The sequence below is a fragment of the Loxodonta africana genome, chromosome 7 (assembly GCF_030014295.1).
Source record: "Loxodonta africana isolate mLoxAfr1 chromosome 7, mLoxAfr1.hap2, whole genome shotgun sequence".
Lineage (NCBI taxonomy): Eukaryota > Metazoa > Chordata > Mammalia > Proboscidea > Elephantidae > Loxodonta > Loxodonta africana.
This window is the reverse complement of record NC_087348.1, coordinates 135525036-135540935: the sequence shown is the minus strand read 5'-3', so window position 1 is coordinate 135540935 and position 15900 is coordinate 135525036.

The window sequence follows — 15900 nt, the reverse complement described above, 5'->3', positions numbered from 1 at the left end:
TATTCAACTCTATTCTTCTAGACTCTGCACTACTCGACCCTATTCTACTCTTTCAGTTCTCTTCTATCCTGTTCTGTTCTACTGCATTTTGGTCTATCCTACCCTACTCTAACTTAGCCTGCGGTAATCTGTTCTATTCTATTCAACAGACTTGAACGGGATTCGGCCTGATTCAGGTCATACCGGCTCAAATCAGCTCCTTTTTGTGCGAATTCAACTCGATTCGGTTGGACTTGGCCCTTTTCCTCTCTATTCGGCTCATTTCGGCAGGATTTGACTCGATTTGACTCTAGTCTACTCTTCTCTATTCTTTCTGTTCTATTCTAATCTATTCTTTTCTACCCTACCCTACCCTCATCTCTCCTGCACTACACTAAACTATTTGATTGGATTCGACACTTTTCAACGCGATTCGACATGATTCTTCTCGATTCACCTCGAATTTGGTGGATTCGGCTGCATTCAGCTCTGTTTGGCTCTATTCAACTCTATTGGACTCTATTCTACCGTACTCGTCTCTACTTCATTCGATTCGATTCTTTCTCTTGTGTTCTGTTCTAGTCTAACCCCTCCTACTCTACCCTCCTCTACTCTAATCGATTCGATTCGATTCAATGCCTTTCAAGGCGATTCCATGGGATTAGGCTTGAATTGGCTTGATTTAGCTCGATTGGGCTTGAATCGGGTCAATTTGGCTCGATTCTGCTCAATTCAGCATCATTAGGCTCGATCCAAACTTATCCGGCCCTGTTCAGCTCTATTCAACTCTTTTCTACTTTATTCGTCTCTATTTGGCTCTTTCGACTCCATTCCACACCATTCTACTCTGTTCGACTCCATTCTACACTATTCTATTCTCTTCTCCCCCACCGTACTCTAATCTATTCGATTCATTGAGATTTGTCTCATTTCCTCTCCATTCGACTCGATTCAGCTCGAATTGGATCTATTCATCTCTATTCTGCACTACTCGACTCTGACTAGTCTACTCTACTCCACTCTACTCCATTCTACTCTTTGTATTCTCTTCTCTTCTACTCTATGCTTCTCTAGTCTATTCCTCTGTGCCCTACCCTATTGAATCCCAGCCTAACCTACACTACTCTAAGCTGTTCTATTGAATTCGATTGCATTCAGTTCGACCCAATTGGACACAATTGGACGGGATTCGGTGAGATTTCATGAGATTCGATGGGTTTTGGTGGGATTGGATGGACTTCGACGAGATTCCATGCAATAGGATGCAATTAGGTGCGATTTGGCTCGATCTAGCTTGGCTCATTTTCTTGGTCTCTATTGGGCTCATTCCAGCTCCGTTCGGCTCCATTCAGCTCGAATCTGGTCGATTGGACTTGATTGGGCTCGATTGGGCTCGACTCAGCCCTATATGTCCCTATTCGGTGCTATTCCGCTCTATTCAACTCTTTTCTAGTCTATTCATCTCGGTTTGACTGCATTTGACTCCATTCCACACCATTCTACGCTCTTCTATTCGACAGAACCCTATCCCGCCCTAGTCTTTCCTCATCTAGTCTCTTCTTTTCGATTCTGTTGTATTGGATTCTCGTTTTCTCTTTTCTCTATTCCATCCGATGCTACTCTACCATACCCTACACAAAACTAACCTATCCTGACTTATCCTCTTCTATTCTATTGGATTCTGTTTTCTCTGTTCTACCGTATGCTACCCTACCTTATGACACCCTACTGTACCATACCCTACCATAGGGGTACTCAATAAGGGTACTAGTTTGGAAAAGGGACTACCTAAGGCAAGGGTACTAGTTCAGGCTACTAGTTAGGGCCACTGTACTAGTTAAGAGTACTAGTTCATGGACGGGTACTAGTTAAGGCTACTAGGAAGGCAAGGTAAAAGTGAAGGCTACTACTTCAGGCAAGAGTATTAGTTTAGGCTACTAGTTGATGCAAGGGTACAAGTTCATACTACTAGTTAAGGCCAGGGTACTAGTTAAGGCAACTGGTTACGGAAAGGGTAGTAGTTATGGGTAGCGATACGGCCAGGGTTCTAGTTAAGACTACTAGTTAATGCGAGGGTACTAGTTAAGGCTACCAGTAAAGGCCAGGGTCTTAGTTAAGGCTACTGGAGAGGGCCAGGGTACTAGTTAAGGCAAGGCTACTATTGAAGGGAAGGCTACTAGTTCAGGATACTAGCTAAGGGCACTGTACTAGTTAAGAGTACTTGCTAAGGCACGAGTACTAATTCAGGCCACTAATTAAGGCAAGAGTACTAGTTAAGGCTACTATTTCATGCAAGTTTACAAGTTGACACTTCTAGTTAAGGCCAGGGTATTAGTTCAGGCAACTGGTAAAGGCAAGGGTAGTAGTTACGGATAGCGATAAGGCCAGGGTACTAATTAAGATTACTAGTTAATGCCAGGGTACTAGTTGAGGCAAGGGTACTAGTGACGGCCAGGGTACTAGTTAAAGCTGGGCTACTAGTCCATGCAAGGCTACTACTTAAGGGTACTAGTTAAGGTTTGGATACTAGTTAAGAGTACTAGTAAGTCAAGGGTAGACGTTAAGGCTGTTCCTTAAGGCAAGGCGACTAGTTAAGGGCACTAGTTATGACAAGGCTTCTAGTTCCGAATACTAGTTAGTGCCACTGTACTAGTTAAGAGTACTAGTTAAGGATACTAGGAAGGCAAGGAACGAGTTAAGGCCACTACTTCAGGCAAGAGTACTAGTGTTGTCAACTAGTCGATGCAAGGGTACATGTTAATACTACTGGCTAAGTCCAGGTTGCTAGTTAAGGCAAGTAGTTAAGGCAAGGGTAGTAGTTATGGGTACTGATAAGGCCAGGGTACTAGTTCAGACTACTAGTTAATGCGAATGTACTAGTTAAGGGTACTAGTTAAGGCTGCCAGTGAAGGCCCGGGTCTTAGTTAAGGCTACTGGAGAAAGCCAGGGTACAAGTTAAGGCAAGTCTACTAGTTAAGGGTACTAGTTTAGAGAAGGCTACTATTTCAAGATACTAGTTAGGGGCACTGTACTAGTTAAGAGTACTAGCTACGGCACGAGTACTAGTTCAGGCCACTACTTAAGGTAAGAGTACTAGTTAAGGCTACTAGTTGATGCAAGAATACAAGTTAATACTACTAGTTAAGGCCAGGGTACTAGTTAAGGCAACTGGTTACGGCAAGGGTAGTAGTTCTGGGTACTGATACGGCCAGGGTACTAGTTCAGACTTCTAGTTAATGCGAGGGTACTAGTTAACGGTACTAGTTAAGGCTGCCAGTGAAGGCCAGGGTCTTAGTTAAGCCTACTGGAGAAAGCCAGGGTACAAGTTAAGGCAAGGCTACTAGTTAAGGGTACTAGTTTAGAGAAGGCTACTGGTTCAGGATACTAGTTAGGGGCACTGTACTAGTTAAGAGTACTAGCTACGGCACGAGTACTAGTTCAAGCCACTACTTAAGGTAAGAGTACTAGTTAAGGCTACTAGTTGATGCAAGAATACAAGTTAATACTACTAGTTAAGGCCAGGGTACTAGTTAAGGCAACTGGTTACGGCAAGGGTAGTAGTTATGGGTACTGATACGGCCAGTTTACTAGTTAAGACTAAAAGTTAATGCGAGGGTACTAGTTAAGGGCAGTAGTTAAGGCTGCCAGTGAAGGCCAGGGTCTTAGTTAAGGCTACTGGAGAAGGCCAGGGTACTAGTGAAGGCAAGGCTACTAGTTAAGGGTACTAGTTAAGAGAAGGCTACTAGTTCAGGATACTAGTTAGGGGCACTGTACTAGTTAAGAGTACTAGCTAAGGCACGAGTACTAGTTCCGCCCCTACTTAAGGCAAGAGTACTAGTTAAGGCTACCATTTGATGCAAGTTTACAAGTTAATACTTCTAGTTAAGGCCAGGGTACTAGTTAAGGCAACTGGTTAAGGCAAGGGTACTAGTTAAGGCAAGGCTACTAGTTAGGGGTAGCAGTTAAGGCTTGGCTACTAGTTAAGGGTACTAGTAAGGCAAGGGCAGACATTAAGACTATTACTTAAAGCAAGGCTACTAGTTAAGGGTACTAATTCAGACAAGGCTACTAGTTCAGGCTACTGGTTCGGGCCACTCTACTAGTTAATAGTACTTGTTAAGGTACAGGAACTAGTTAAGGATACTAGTTAAGGCAAGGTACAAGTTAAGGCTAATGCTTAAGGCAAGACTACTTCTTTAGGCTACTAGTTGATTCAAGGGTACAAGTCAATAGTAGTAGTTAAGACCAGGGTACCCGTTAAGGGAGCTGGTTAAGGCAGGGGTAGTACTTATGGGTACTGATAAGGCCAGGGTACTAGTTAAGACTACTAGTTAATGCAAGGGTACCAGTTAAGGGTACTAGTTGAGGCAAGGGTACGAGGGAAGGCCAGGCTACTAGTTAAGGCTACTGGTGAAGGCCAGGGTACTACTTAAGGCAGGGCTACTAGTTCAGGGTTCTAGTAAGGCAAGGGTAGACGTTAAGACTATTACTTAAGACAAGGCTACTAGTTAAGGGTACTAGTTCAGACAAGGCTACTAGTTCAGAATACTAGTTAAGGCAATGGAAGTAGTTCAGATTCAGAATTGAGAGTACTCTTCAAGGCAAGGGTACTCTTCAAGGCTAGTTGTCTAGCCTACGATCTATACCACTAGTCGGACTAGTCTAGCTGACTTGTCTAGGCTACTAACTAGACTTCTCCTGTCTACTCTACTGTAGTCTACTTTCGTCTACCTTAGTCTACCCTATCAAAAACCACTCTACCCTAACCTTTTCAAATCTATTCAATTTGTTTTGATTCAAAGCATTTCAATGTAATTGGACGCGATGATGCTTGAATCGGCTCAGACGGCACCATCAGCTAGGGGGTTAGGGTTGTTTTTGTTAGGCGGTTAGGGTTGTGTGTTAGGGGGTTAGGGTTGCTTTTGTTAGGGGATTAGGGTTGTTTGTTCGAGGGTTAGGGTTGTTTTTGTTAGGGGGTTAGGGTTGTGTTTGGGGGTTAATTTTGTGTTTCTTAGGGATTTAGGGTTGTGTTTGTTAGCGGGTGAGGGTTGTGTTTGTTAGGGGGTTAGTGTTGTTTTTGTTAAGGGTTAGGTTTGTTTGTTGTTAAGGGTTTAGGGTTGTTCGTTGTTAGGGGGTAGGGTTGTTTGTTGTTAGGGTGTTAGGGTTGTTTGTTGTTAGGGAATCAGGGTTGTTTCTTAGAGGGTTAGGGTTGTTATTTTAGGTGCTTAGGACTGTTTGTTGTTGGGGGTTAGGGTTGTTTGTTGTTAGGGGTTTAGGGTTCTTACTTAGGGGGTTAGGGTTTTTTTTGCTACGGGTTTAGGGTTGTTTTTTAGGAGGTTAGGGTTGTTTTTGTTAGGGGTTAGACTTGAGTTTGTTTCGGGGTTAATGTTGTGTTGGTTAGGGTGCTAGAGTTGTGTCTGTTAGGGGGTTAAAGTTTTTTGTTCTTAGGGGGTTAGGGTTGTTTGTTCTTAGGGGGTTAGGGTTGTTTGTTGTTAGGGGGTTAGGGTTGTTTGTTGTTAGGGGGTTAGGGTTGTTTGTTGTTAGCAGGTTAGGGTTTGTTTTTAGGGGGTTAGGACTGTTTGTTGTTAAGGGTTTAGGGTTGTTCGTTGTTAGGGGGTAGGGTTGTTTGTTGTTAGGGCGTTAGGGTTGTTTGTTGTTAGGGAATTAGGGTTGTTTCTTAGGGGGTTAGGGTTGTTATTTTAGGTGCTTAGGATTGTTTGTTGTTAGGGGGTTAGGGTTGTTTGTTGTTAGGGGTTTAGGGTTCTTACTTAGGGGGTTAGGGTTTTTTTTGTTACGGGTTTAGGGTTGTTTTTTAGGAGGTTAGGGTTGTTTTTGTTAGGGGTTAGACTTGAGTTTGTTTCGGGGTTAATGTTGTGTTGGTTAGGGTGCTAGGGTTGTGTCTGTTAGGGGGTTAAAGTTGTTTGTTGTTAGGGGGTTAAAGTTGTTTGTTGTTAGGGGGTTAGGGTTGTTTGTTGTTAGAGGGTTAGTGTTGTTTGTTGTTGGGGGTTAGGGTTGTTTTTGTTAGGGGGTTATGGTTGTTTGTTGTTAGGGGGTCAGGGTTGTTTGTTGTTAGGTGGTTAGGTTTGTTTGTTGTTGGGGGTTAGGGTTGTGTTTGTTAGGGGGTTAGGGTTGCTTTTTTTAGGGGGTTAGGGTTGTTCGATGTTAAGGGTTTAGGGTTGTTTGTTGTTGGGGATTAGGGTTGTTTGCTGTTACGGATTTAGGGTTGTCTTTGTTGGGGGTTAGGGTTGTTTGTTGTTAGGGGGTTAGTGTTGTGTTTGTTAGGCGGTTAGGGTTGTTTTTGTCAGAGGTTTAGGGTTGTGTTTGTTTGGGGGTTAATGTGTTTGTTAGGGGGTTACGGTTGTTTGTTGTTAGGGGGTTAGGGTTGTTTGTTGTTAGGTGGTTAGGTTTGTTTGTTGTTAGGGGGTTAGGGTTGTGTTTGTTAGGGGGTTAGGTTTGCTTTTGTTAGGGGGTTAGGGTTGTTCGATGTTAAGGGGTTAGGGTTTGTTTTTAGGGGGTTAGGGTTGTTTGTTGTTAGGGGATTAGTGTTTGTTGTTATGGGGTTAGGGTTGTTTGCTGTTGGGGGTTAGGGTTGTTTTTGTTAGTGGGTTAGCGTTGTTAGGGGGTTAGGGTTGTTTGTTGTTAGGGGGTTAGGGCTGTTTGTTAGGGGGTGCGGGTTGTTTTTGTTAGGGATTTAGGATTGTTTGTTAGGAGGTTAGCGTTGTTTTTCTTGGGGGGTTATGGTTGTGTTTGTTTGCGGGTTAATGTGTTTGTTAGGGTGTTAGGGTTGTGTTTGTTAGGGGTTAGAGTTGTTTGTTGTTAGGGGGTTAGGGTTGTTTGTTGTTAGGTGGTTAGGTTTGTTTGTTGTTAGGGGGTTAGGGTTGTGTTTGTTAGGGGGTTAGGTTTGCTTTTGTTAGGGGGTTAGGGTTGTTCGATGTTAAGGGGTTAGGGTTTGTTTTTAGGGGGTTAGGGTTGTTTGTTGTTAGGGGATTAGTGTTTGTTGTTATGGGGTTAGGGTTGTTTGCTGTTGGGGGTTAGGGTTGTTTTTGTTAGTGGGTTAGCGTTGTTAGGGGGTTAGGGTTGTTTGTTGTTAGGGGGTTAGGGCTGTTTGTTAGGGGGTGCGGGTTGTTTTTGTTAGGGATTTAGGATTGTTTGTTAGGAGGTTAGCGTTGTTTTTCTTGGGGGGTTATGGTTGTGTTTGTTTGCGGGTTAATGTGTTTGTTAGGGTGTTAGGGTTGTGTTTGTTAGGGGTTAGAGTTGTTTGTTGTTAGGGGGTTAGGGTTGTTTGTTGTTAGGTGGATAGGGTTGTTTGTTGTTAAGGGGTTAGGGTTGTTTGTTGTTAGGGGGTTACGGTTGTTTGTGGTTAGAGGGTTAGTGTCGTTTCTTATTAGGGCGTTAAGGTTGTTTTTTTAGGGGCTTAGGATTGTTGTTCGGGGGTTAGTGTTGTTTGTTGTTAGGGGGTTAGGGTTGTTTTTGTTAGGGGGTTAATGTTTTTGTTACAGGGTTAGGGTTGTTTGTTGTTAGGGGGTTAGGGTTGATTGTTAGGGGGTTAGGGTTGTGTTTGTTAGGGGGTTAGTGTTATTTGTTAGGGGGTTAGTGTTGTTTGTTAGGGTGTTAGGGTAGTTTGTTGTTAGGGGTTAGGGTTGTTTGTTGTTAGGGGGTTAGGATTGTGTTTGTTAGAGGGTTAAGGTTGTTTTTGTTAGGGGGTTAGGGTTGTTTGTTGTTAGGGGGTTAGGGTTGTTTTTTGTTAGGGGCTTAGGATTGTTTGTTGTTTGGGGGTCAGGGTTGTTTTTTAGGGGGTTAGGGTTGTTTGTTAGAGGGTTAGGGTTGTTTTTGTTAGGGGGTTAGGGTTGTTTGTTCGGGTGTTAGGGTTGTTTGTTGTTAGAGGGTTAGTGTTGTTTGTTGTTAGGGGGTTAGGGTTGTTTGTTGTTGGGGGTTAGGGTGAAGTTTCAGTTAATCGTCAGGGTTTGGGTTAAGGTTAGAGTAGGGTTAAGATTAGTGTTCGGGTTAGGTATAGAGTTAGGTTTTGGGTAGGGGTAAGGTTAGGATTAAGGCTAGGTTTATGGTAAAGGGTAGGGCTAGCTTAGGGTTAGAGTTAGAGTTAGAGTTAGTGCTAGGGTTAAGGATTATGGTTATGGTCAGGTTTAGAGTTATTGTTAGGGTTAGGGTAGAGTTAAGGTTAGGGTTAAGTTTAGGGTTAGAGAAAGGGTTAGGTTTAGGTCTGGGTTAGGTGTAGGATGTGGGATAGGGTTAGGGTTAGGGGTTCATGGGAGGGTTACTGTTAGGTTTACATTAAGCTGATGTTTTAGGGTGTTAAGGTTAGGGCTAGGGTTAGCATTAGGTTTAGGGTTACTGCTAGAGTTAGGGGATAGTTAAGGGTTAGCTTTAGTTTTAGGGTTACGGTTAGCCTTAGGTTTAGGGTGAAGTTTAGTTTAAGGATGAGGGTGAGGGTTAGGTTTAGGCATTTGGGTTAAAGTTAGGGTTAGGTTTAGGGTTGGGCTTAGTGTTAGGATTAGGGTTAGGTGTTTGGGTTAATGTTAGGGTCAGGTTTAGGGTTAGGTGTTTGGGTTAATGTTAGGGTCAGGTTTAGGGTTAGGGCTACGGCTAGGGTAAAGTTTATTTTAAGCGTGAGAGTTGAGCTTAGGGTTAGCGTTAGGGGGTAAGGTTAAGGTTAGGATTAAGGTTAGGGTTAAGGTTAGGATTAGAGTTAGGGTTAGGGTAAGTGTTAGGTTTAAGTCTTGGTTAGGTTTAGGACTAGGCTATGGTTAGAGATAGGGTTGGGTTAAGGATTGGGGTTAGGTTTCAATGTTAGGGTGAGGGTTAGTGCTAGGTTTCCATTTAAGCTGAGTGTGTAGGGTAAGTTTTAGGGTTAGAGTTGGAGTTAGGGTCAGGGTTAGGGTTAAGTTTAGGGTTAGAGTTAGGTTTATGGTTAGAATTAGGGTTAGGGTTAGAGTTTGGGGGAGATTTAGTGTTATGTTTAGTTTTAGGGTTCGGGTTAGGGTGAAGTTTATGTTAAGCGTGACGTTAGGGGTTAGGGTTAGTTTTAGGGCTAGGGTTATGTTTAGGGTTAGTGTTAGTTTTGCTTAGGATTAGGCTTTGAATGAAGTTAGGGTAGGGTTAGGGTTGTGATTAGAGTGAAATTTTGGTTAAAGTAAGGGTTCGGTTTATGATTAGGTTTAGAGTTAGACTTAGGGTTAGTGGTTAGGGTTAGGTTAGGGTTAAGGTTAGGTTTAGGCTAAGGATTAGGGCTAGAGTTAGGGTTAGGGGTGAGTGTTTTGGTTAGGTTTAGGGTAGGGTTATAATTAGGGTTAAGTTCAGGGTTAGGGTAAGAGTTAGAGTTACGTTTACATTTAAGGTGAGTTTTTTGGGTAAGTGTTACGGTTAAGTTTAGGGTTAGGTTGAGGGCTAGGGTTCGGGTTAGAGTTAGGGTTAGGGGTTAGGGTTAGGTTTAAGTATATGGTAAGGTTAAATTTAGGGTTAAGTTTAGGTTAGGGTTAGGGTCAGGGTTAGGATTAGGATTAGGTTTAGGGTGAGTGTTAGGGTCAAAGTTATTGTAAGGGTTAGTTTTAGGGGTAGAGGTGGGCCAAGGTTAGGGTTAGGTTTAGGGGTACGGTTAGGGTTAAAGTTAGGGGTAGCTTTAGGTTAGGGATAAGGTGAAGTTTAAGATAGGGTGAGGGTTAGGGTTAGGGTTATGGCTAAGGTTTGGGTTAGTTTTCAGGTTAGTGTTAAGGTTATGTTTAGGGTTAGGGTTAAGTTTTTGGGTTCCTTTTTTTTAGTTTTAGGGTAGGGTTAGGTTTTAACCTAGGTTTAAATTTAGTTTTACATTTAGGGTTAGGGTTACGGTTTGTGTTAGGCGTTATGGTTGGGGTTTGGTTTAGGTTTAGGGTTGGATAGGGTTAGGATTATGGTTATGGTAAGGTGTTAGGAGTTAGAGGTGTAGTTTAGGGTTAGGGTTTGGGTGAAGATTCCGGTTAGTCATTGTGGTTCTGGTCATGGTTAGGTTTGGTTTAGGGTTAGTGTTAGGTTTATGATTAGGTTTAGGGTTGGTGTTAGAGTTAGGGTTAGAGTTAGCATTATGTTTGGGGATAGGCTTTGGTGTTAGGGGTTAGGTTTTGTTCTAGGGTTAGGGTTATCATTAGGGCTTAGGGGTTCTGGTTAGGGTTAGGGATAGCATTAGGGTTAGTGTTGGGGGATACAGTTAGGGGTTAGGGTGAGGGTTAGGTTTAGGTTTACAGTTAAAGTGAGGGTTTAGGGCAACTGTTATTGTTAGGGTTAGAGTTCGAGTTAGGGTTAGGGTTAGTGTTAGGGTTAGGGTAGGAGTTAGGGTTAGGGCTAGAGATAGGGTTAGGGTAGTGGTATGGTTAGGCTTAAGGCTAGGTTTACAGTACAGGGTAGGGCTAAGCTAGGTTTAGGGTCAGGTTTAGAGTTAGTGTTAGTGCTAGGGTTTAGGATTAGTTTTAGGGTGAGGGTTAGAGTCATAGTTAGAGTTAGCGTTAGGGTTTGGGTTCGGGCTAGGGTTAGGGTTAGAGTTAGGGTTAGGGTTTAAGGTTTTGTTTAAGTTCGTGGTAGGGTTAAGGTTAGGTAATGGTTAGGGTCAGGGTTAGGATTAGTATTAGCTTTAGGTTGAGGGTTAGGGCCAGAATTATTGTAAGGGTTAGGTTTAGGGTTACAGATGGGTTAATGTTAAGGTTACAGTTAGGTTTAGAGGTAGGGTTAGGGTTAAAGTTAGGGTTACCTTTAGGTTAGTGATAGGGCGAATTTTAAGATAGGTTGACGGTTACGGTTACACTTTGGTTTAAATTTAGATTTAGTGCTAGGGTTTAGGGTTAGGGTTAGTGTTAGTTTTAGAGTTATTGTTAGGCTTAGGATAGGGTTAGGGTAGAGTAAAGGTTAGGCTTATGGTTAGGGTTAGGGTAAGGGTTAGGTTTAGGTGAGGGTTAGAGCCAAAATTAGTTATAGGGTTAAGGTTAGGGAAAGGGTTAGGGGTCCGTGTGAGTGTTAGTGTTAGGTTTCCAGTTATGCTGATGTTTTCGGGTGTTACGGTTAGGGTCAGGGTTAGAGTTAGGGATAGGGTTAGGTTTAGGTTTAGAGTTAGAGTGAGGGGATAGTTTAGGGTTAGGTTTAGTTTTAGGGTTTGGATTAGGCTTAGGTTTAGGGTGAAGTTTAGGTTAAGGATGAGGGTTAGGGTTGGGGTAGTGTTTGCTTAGGTGTTTGGGTTAAGGTTAGGGTCAAGTTAGGGTTAGGTTTAGGTTTAGTGTTAAGGTTAGGGTTAGGGTTAGGATTAGCAGTTTTTCAGTAGAAGCCATACGTTTGCAAGAGCAAATGAAAAATTCATTGCAGGAAAGAGGAATGAAAGAAAGTTTCTCTACTTCTCCCTGCTTTGCTCAGAGGACTGGATGAAGTCAGGGAGTTCTCCCTTCCACTGAGGAACACACAGGATGCTGTTCCCTCTGTGCTCTCTTATTTGGAAAAGAGTCTGCAGTTCCACACTTTGAACTGTGGAAAGGCACTGGGGTTTGTTAGATTTTCCTAGGCACTTTGTTTTCTCTGGGCCAAAAAGAGCCTTCACAATAGCTTAAAGCATACTCGTTCCACTTCCAGAATACAGCTACCACAAGGCAGTTCTCCAGAGGAAAACTTCCCTTTGCAAAGGGGAGATTTGCCGAGCTCACTACGGGAAAGCGAAACCGAAAGACTGTTTTCTCATTCTAACTGTTTTCGTCAGAGGAATGGATGAAGTCACAGTGTTCTTTTTTTGACTGAGAAACACAAAATCTGATGTTGCCTCTGAGCTCTGTTCTTGGCAAATAACTGAAACTGACATACATTCACGTGGGGAAACACATGGCTTTGCTAGGATTTCTCTAGGCAATGTGTTTTCCCTAGGCCTCACTGTACAAACAGTATCTCGTCAGGGCAACACTGCATAGGATTTCCTCTGCCAGGAGAGAGTTACTGCTTTGTAGTTTGTGCTAGGAATCCTCTTTCGGCAAGTGCGAAATGACCGAATTCAGACAGAAAAGAGAATATGAAAAGACCTTTTCTCCCTGGGTGCTTTCCGAATATGTTAAAGCTAAAACTATGGAGTTGCTCCTCTGGAAGGATACATGCACTGCGATGTAGTTTTTCAGAAGAAGCCTTGCGTTTGCAAGAGCAAATGAGGAATTCATTGCAGAAAAGAGGAAGGAAAGAAAGTTTCTCTCCTTCTGCCTGCTTTGCTCAGAGGACTGGATGAAGTCAGGGAGTTCTCCCTTCCACTGAGAAACAGGCAGGCTGCTGTTGCCTGTGCGCTCTCTTATTTGGAAAAGAGTCTGCAGTTACACACTTTGAACTGTGGAAAGACACCAGGGTTTGATAGGATTTCCCCAGGTGCTTTGTTTTCCCTGGGCCAAAACGAGGCTTCACAACAGCTTAACGCCAACACTGCATATTCGTTCCTCATCCAGAAAACGACTACCATGAGTCATTTCTCTCTAAGCCTAACCCTAAACCGAATCCTAAGCATAACACTAAACCTAACCATTAACCTGACCCTAACATGAACCCAAACACCTATCCCTAATACTAACCCTAACCCTCATCCTTAACCTAATCTTCACCCAAAACCTAAACCTAAACCTAACCCTAAAGCAAAATTAACCCTAAACTATGCCCTAACCCTAAATCTAACCCTAACCCTAAGCCTAACCCTAGCCCTAACACCCTAAAACACCAGCTTAAGTATAAACCTAACACTAACAACCACATGAACCCCTAACTCTTTCCCTAACCCTAACCTATCCCTAATCCTAACCTAAACCTGACCTAAACCTAACCTGTACCGTATGCCTAAACTTAACCCTAAGCCTAAATCTACCGTAACACTAACCCTAAACGTAGCAATAACTCTAAACTTGACCCTAACCCTAACCCTAAACCCTAGCACTAACCCTAACTCTAACCCTAACCCTGACCCTAACCTAGCACAACCCTTTACCGTAAACCGAGCCTTAACCCTACCTTACCCCTACCCTAAACCTAACCCTAACACGAACCTTAAACCTAACTCTAACCTTAACCCTAACTCTCACTATTTTCTGGAACTTCACCCTAACCCTAGCTCTAACCCTAACCTTAACAATTAACCTAAACCAAACACTTAAATGTAAACCTAACCCTAACCATCACCCTAGCCTTAACCATTTCTGCAACCCTAAACCTAACGCTCTCCCTAACCTTATTCCTAACCCTAACCCTAATACGAACAGTAACTCTAATCTAACCCTAACACTAACCCTAAATTTAAGCCTACCCTAACCAAAAACCTAACCCTAACACCCTAAACCTAACATCTGACACTAACTAAAACCCTAACCCTTATCCTAACCCTCGTCTGAACCCTCACCCTTAACTTAAACTTCATACTAACTCTAAACCTAAACCTAACCCTAAATATAACACCAACCCTAAACCGAACCCTAAACCTAACCTTAATACTAACCTGAACACAAACCCAAACTCTAGCCCTAACAATAAAAATAACCCTCACCCTATCCTAAACATCCAAACCCTAAACCTAAACCTAACCTAAACCCTATCCTTAAACATAACTCTAACCATAACGCTAGGCCAAATGTAACCCTAAACCTAACCCTTACAATAGCCCTGAACTTAACCCTAAACTTAATCCTAACCCTAGACCTAAACCTAACCCTAACCCTAAATCTAGCCTTGACCCTAAATTGAACACTAACTCTAACCATAAACCCGCACCTAAACCTAAATATTGCCCTACACCTAACCATAACCCTAAACCTAACCCTAACTCTAACCCTAATGATGTCACTTAACCTAAACCCTCACCTGAACTGTAAAACTAACCGTAACCCTCACCCTAACCCCTAACCGTATCCCCCAACCCTAACCCTAATGCTATCCGTAACCCTACCCCTAACACTAACCTGAACCCCTGAGCCCTAAAGATAACCCTAACCCTAACCCAAACCCTAACCCCTAACACCAAAGCCTAACCCAAAACTTAACCCTAACTCTCACCCTAACTCGAACACTAACCTGAAACCTAATCATAAACCTAACCGTAACCCTAAACCAAACCTAACCATGGTCAGAACCACAATGCTTTACCAGAACCCTCACCCACCCCTAACCCTAAACTACACTTCTAACCCCTAACAGCTTACCATAACCATAATCCTAAGCATACACAACCCTAACCATAAACCTAAACCTCACCCCAACCACAAGGCCTTAACCCTAACCCTAAACATAACCTTAACACTAACCCAAAAACTAACCCAAACCTTAGCCATAACCCTAACCCTCACCCTATCGTAAACTTCACCCTATCCCTAACCTAAAGCTAACCCTAACCCTACCCCTAAACCTAACCTTAACCTTAACCTTGGCCCACTTGTAACCCTAAACCTAACCCTTACAATATCTCTGACCCTACCTCACCCTAAACCTAATCCTAACCCTGACCCTAACCCTAACCTAACCATAACCTAACATTAAGGCTACCATAAACTTACACCTAACCCTAACCTCTAACCCTAACTCTAACTGTAACCCTAGCCCTAACCCTAACAGTAACACCCAAAACACTCAACTGTAAGTGTAATTCTAACTCTTACCCTAACCCTATACTTAACCCTAAAAATAACCCTACCCTAAACCTAACTGAAACAATAACCCCTAACCCTAACTCTAAACCTAATCATTAGCCTAAATCTAAACTTAACCTTAAACCTAAACCTAAACACTCACCCTAACTCTAACCCTAACCCTAAACCCAAAACAAATCCTCACCCTTAACCAAAATTTCACCCTAACCATAACACTAAACCTACCTTAACATCATTCAAACATTAACCCTAACCAAAACTAAAACTAACCCTAACACTAACACTAACCCCAACCCTAAACCTAAACATAACCCTTACCCTGACCCTAACATGAACCCTAACCCCTAACCCTAAACCTCATAATTAAAATAAACTTCACGCTAACCCTAACCCTAAAACTAAAAAAAAACCTAAACATGACACTAAATCTCCACCTAACCCTGACCCTAACCCTAATCCTAAGCATAAACCTAACCCTAACACTAACTCTAACCCTAACCCTAACTGTAACACCCTAAAACATTAGCTTAACTGTAAACCTAACACTAACCGTCACACGAATCCCTAACCCTTCCCCCAATCCTAACCCTATCCCTAATCCTAGCCCGAACTCTGAACTAAACCTAACCCTTCCCCTAACCCTAAAATTAACCCTAACATTAACTCTAACCTAACCCTAAACTTAAGCCTAACAATAACTCTAAACTTGACCCTAACCCTAACCCTAAACGCTAGCACTAACTCTAACTATAAACGTAACCCTAACCCTAACCCAGCACTACCCTTTACTGTAAACCTAGCCTTCACAGTAACCTTACCCCTACCGTAACCCTAACCCTAAACCTAACCCTGACACTAACCTTAACCCTAACTCTAACCTTAACCCTAATACTCACTATTAACTGAAACTTCACCCTAACCCTAACTCTAACTCTAACCCTAACCATAAAAATTAACCTAAACCCTCTCCTTAACTGTAAACCGAACACTAACACACACCCTAACCCTTAACCATGTCCCCAATCCTAAACCTAATGCTATTCCTAAACTTACCCCTAACCCTAACTCTAACACGAAGAGTAACCCTAATCTAATCCTAACCCTAACATTAACCTTAAACTTAAGACTAGCCTAACCATAAACCTAAACCTAACACCCTAAACCTAATGTCTAACATTATAATTCTAACCCTAATCCTAACCCTTATCTTAACCCTCACAGTTAACCTGAACTTCACACTAATACTAACCATATATGTAAATCTAACCCTAAACATAGCCCCTAACCCTAATCCAAACCC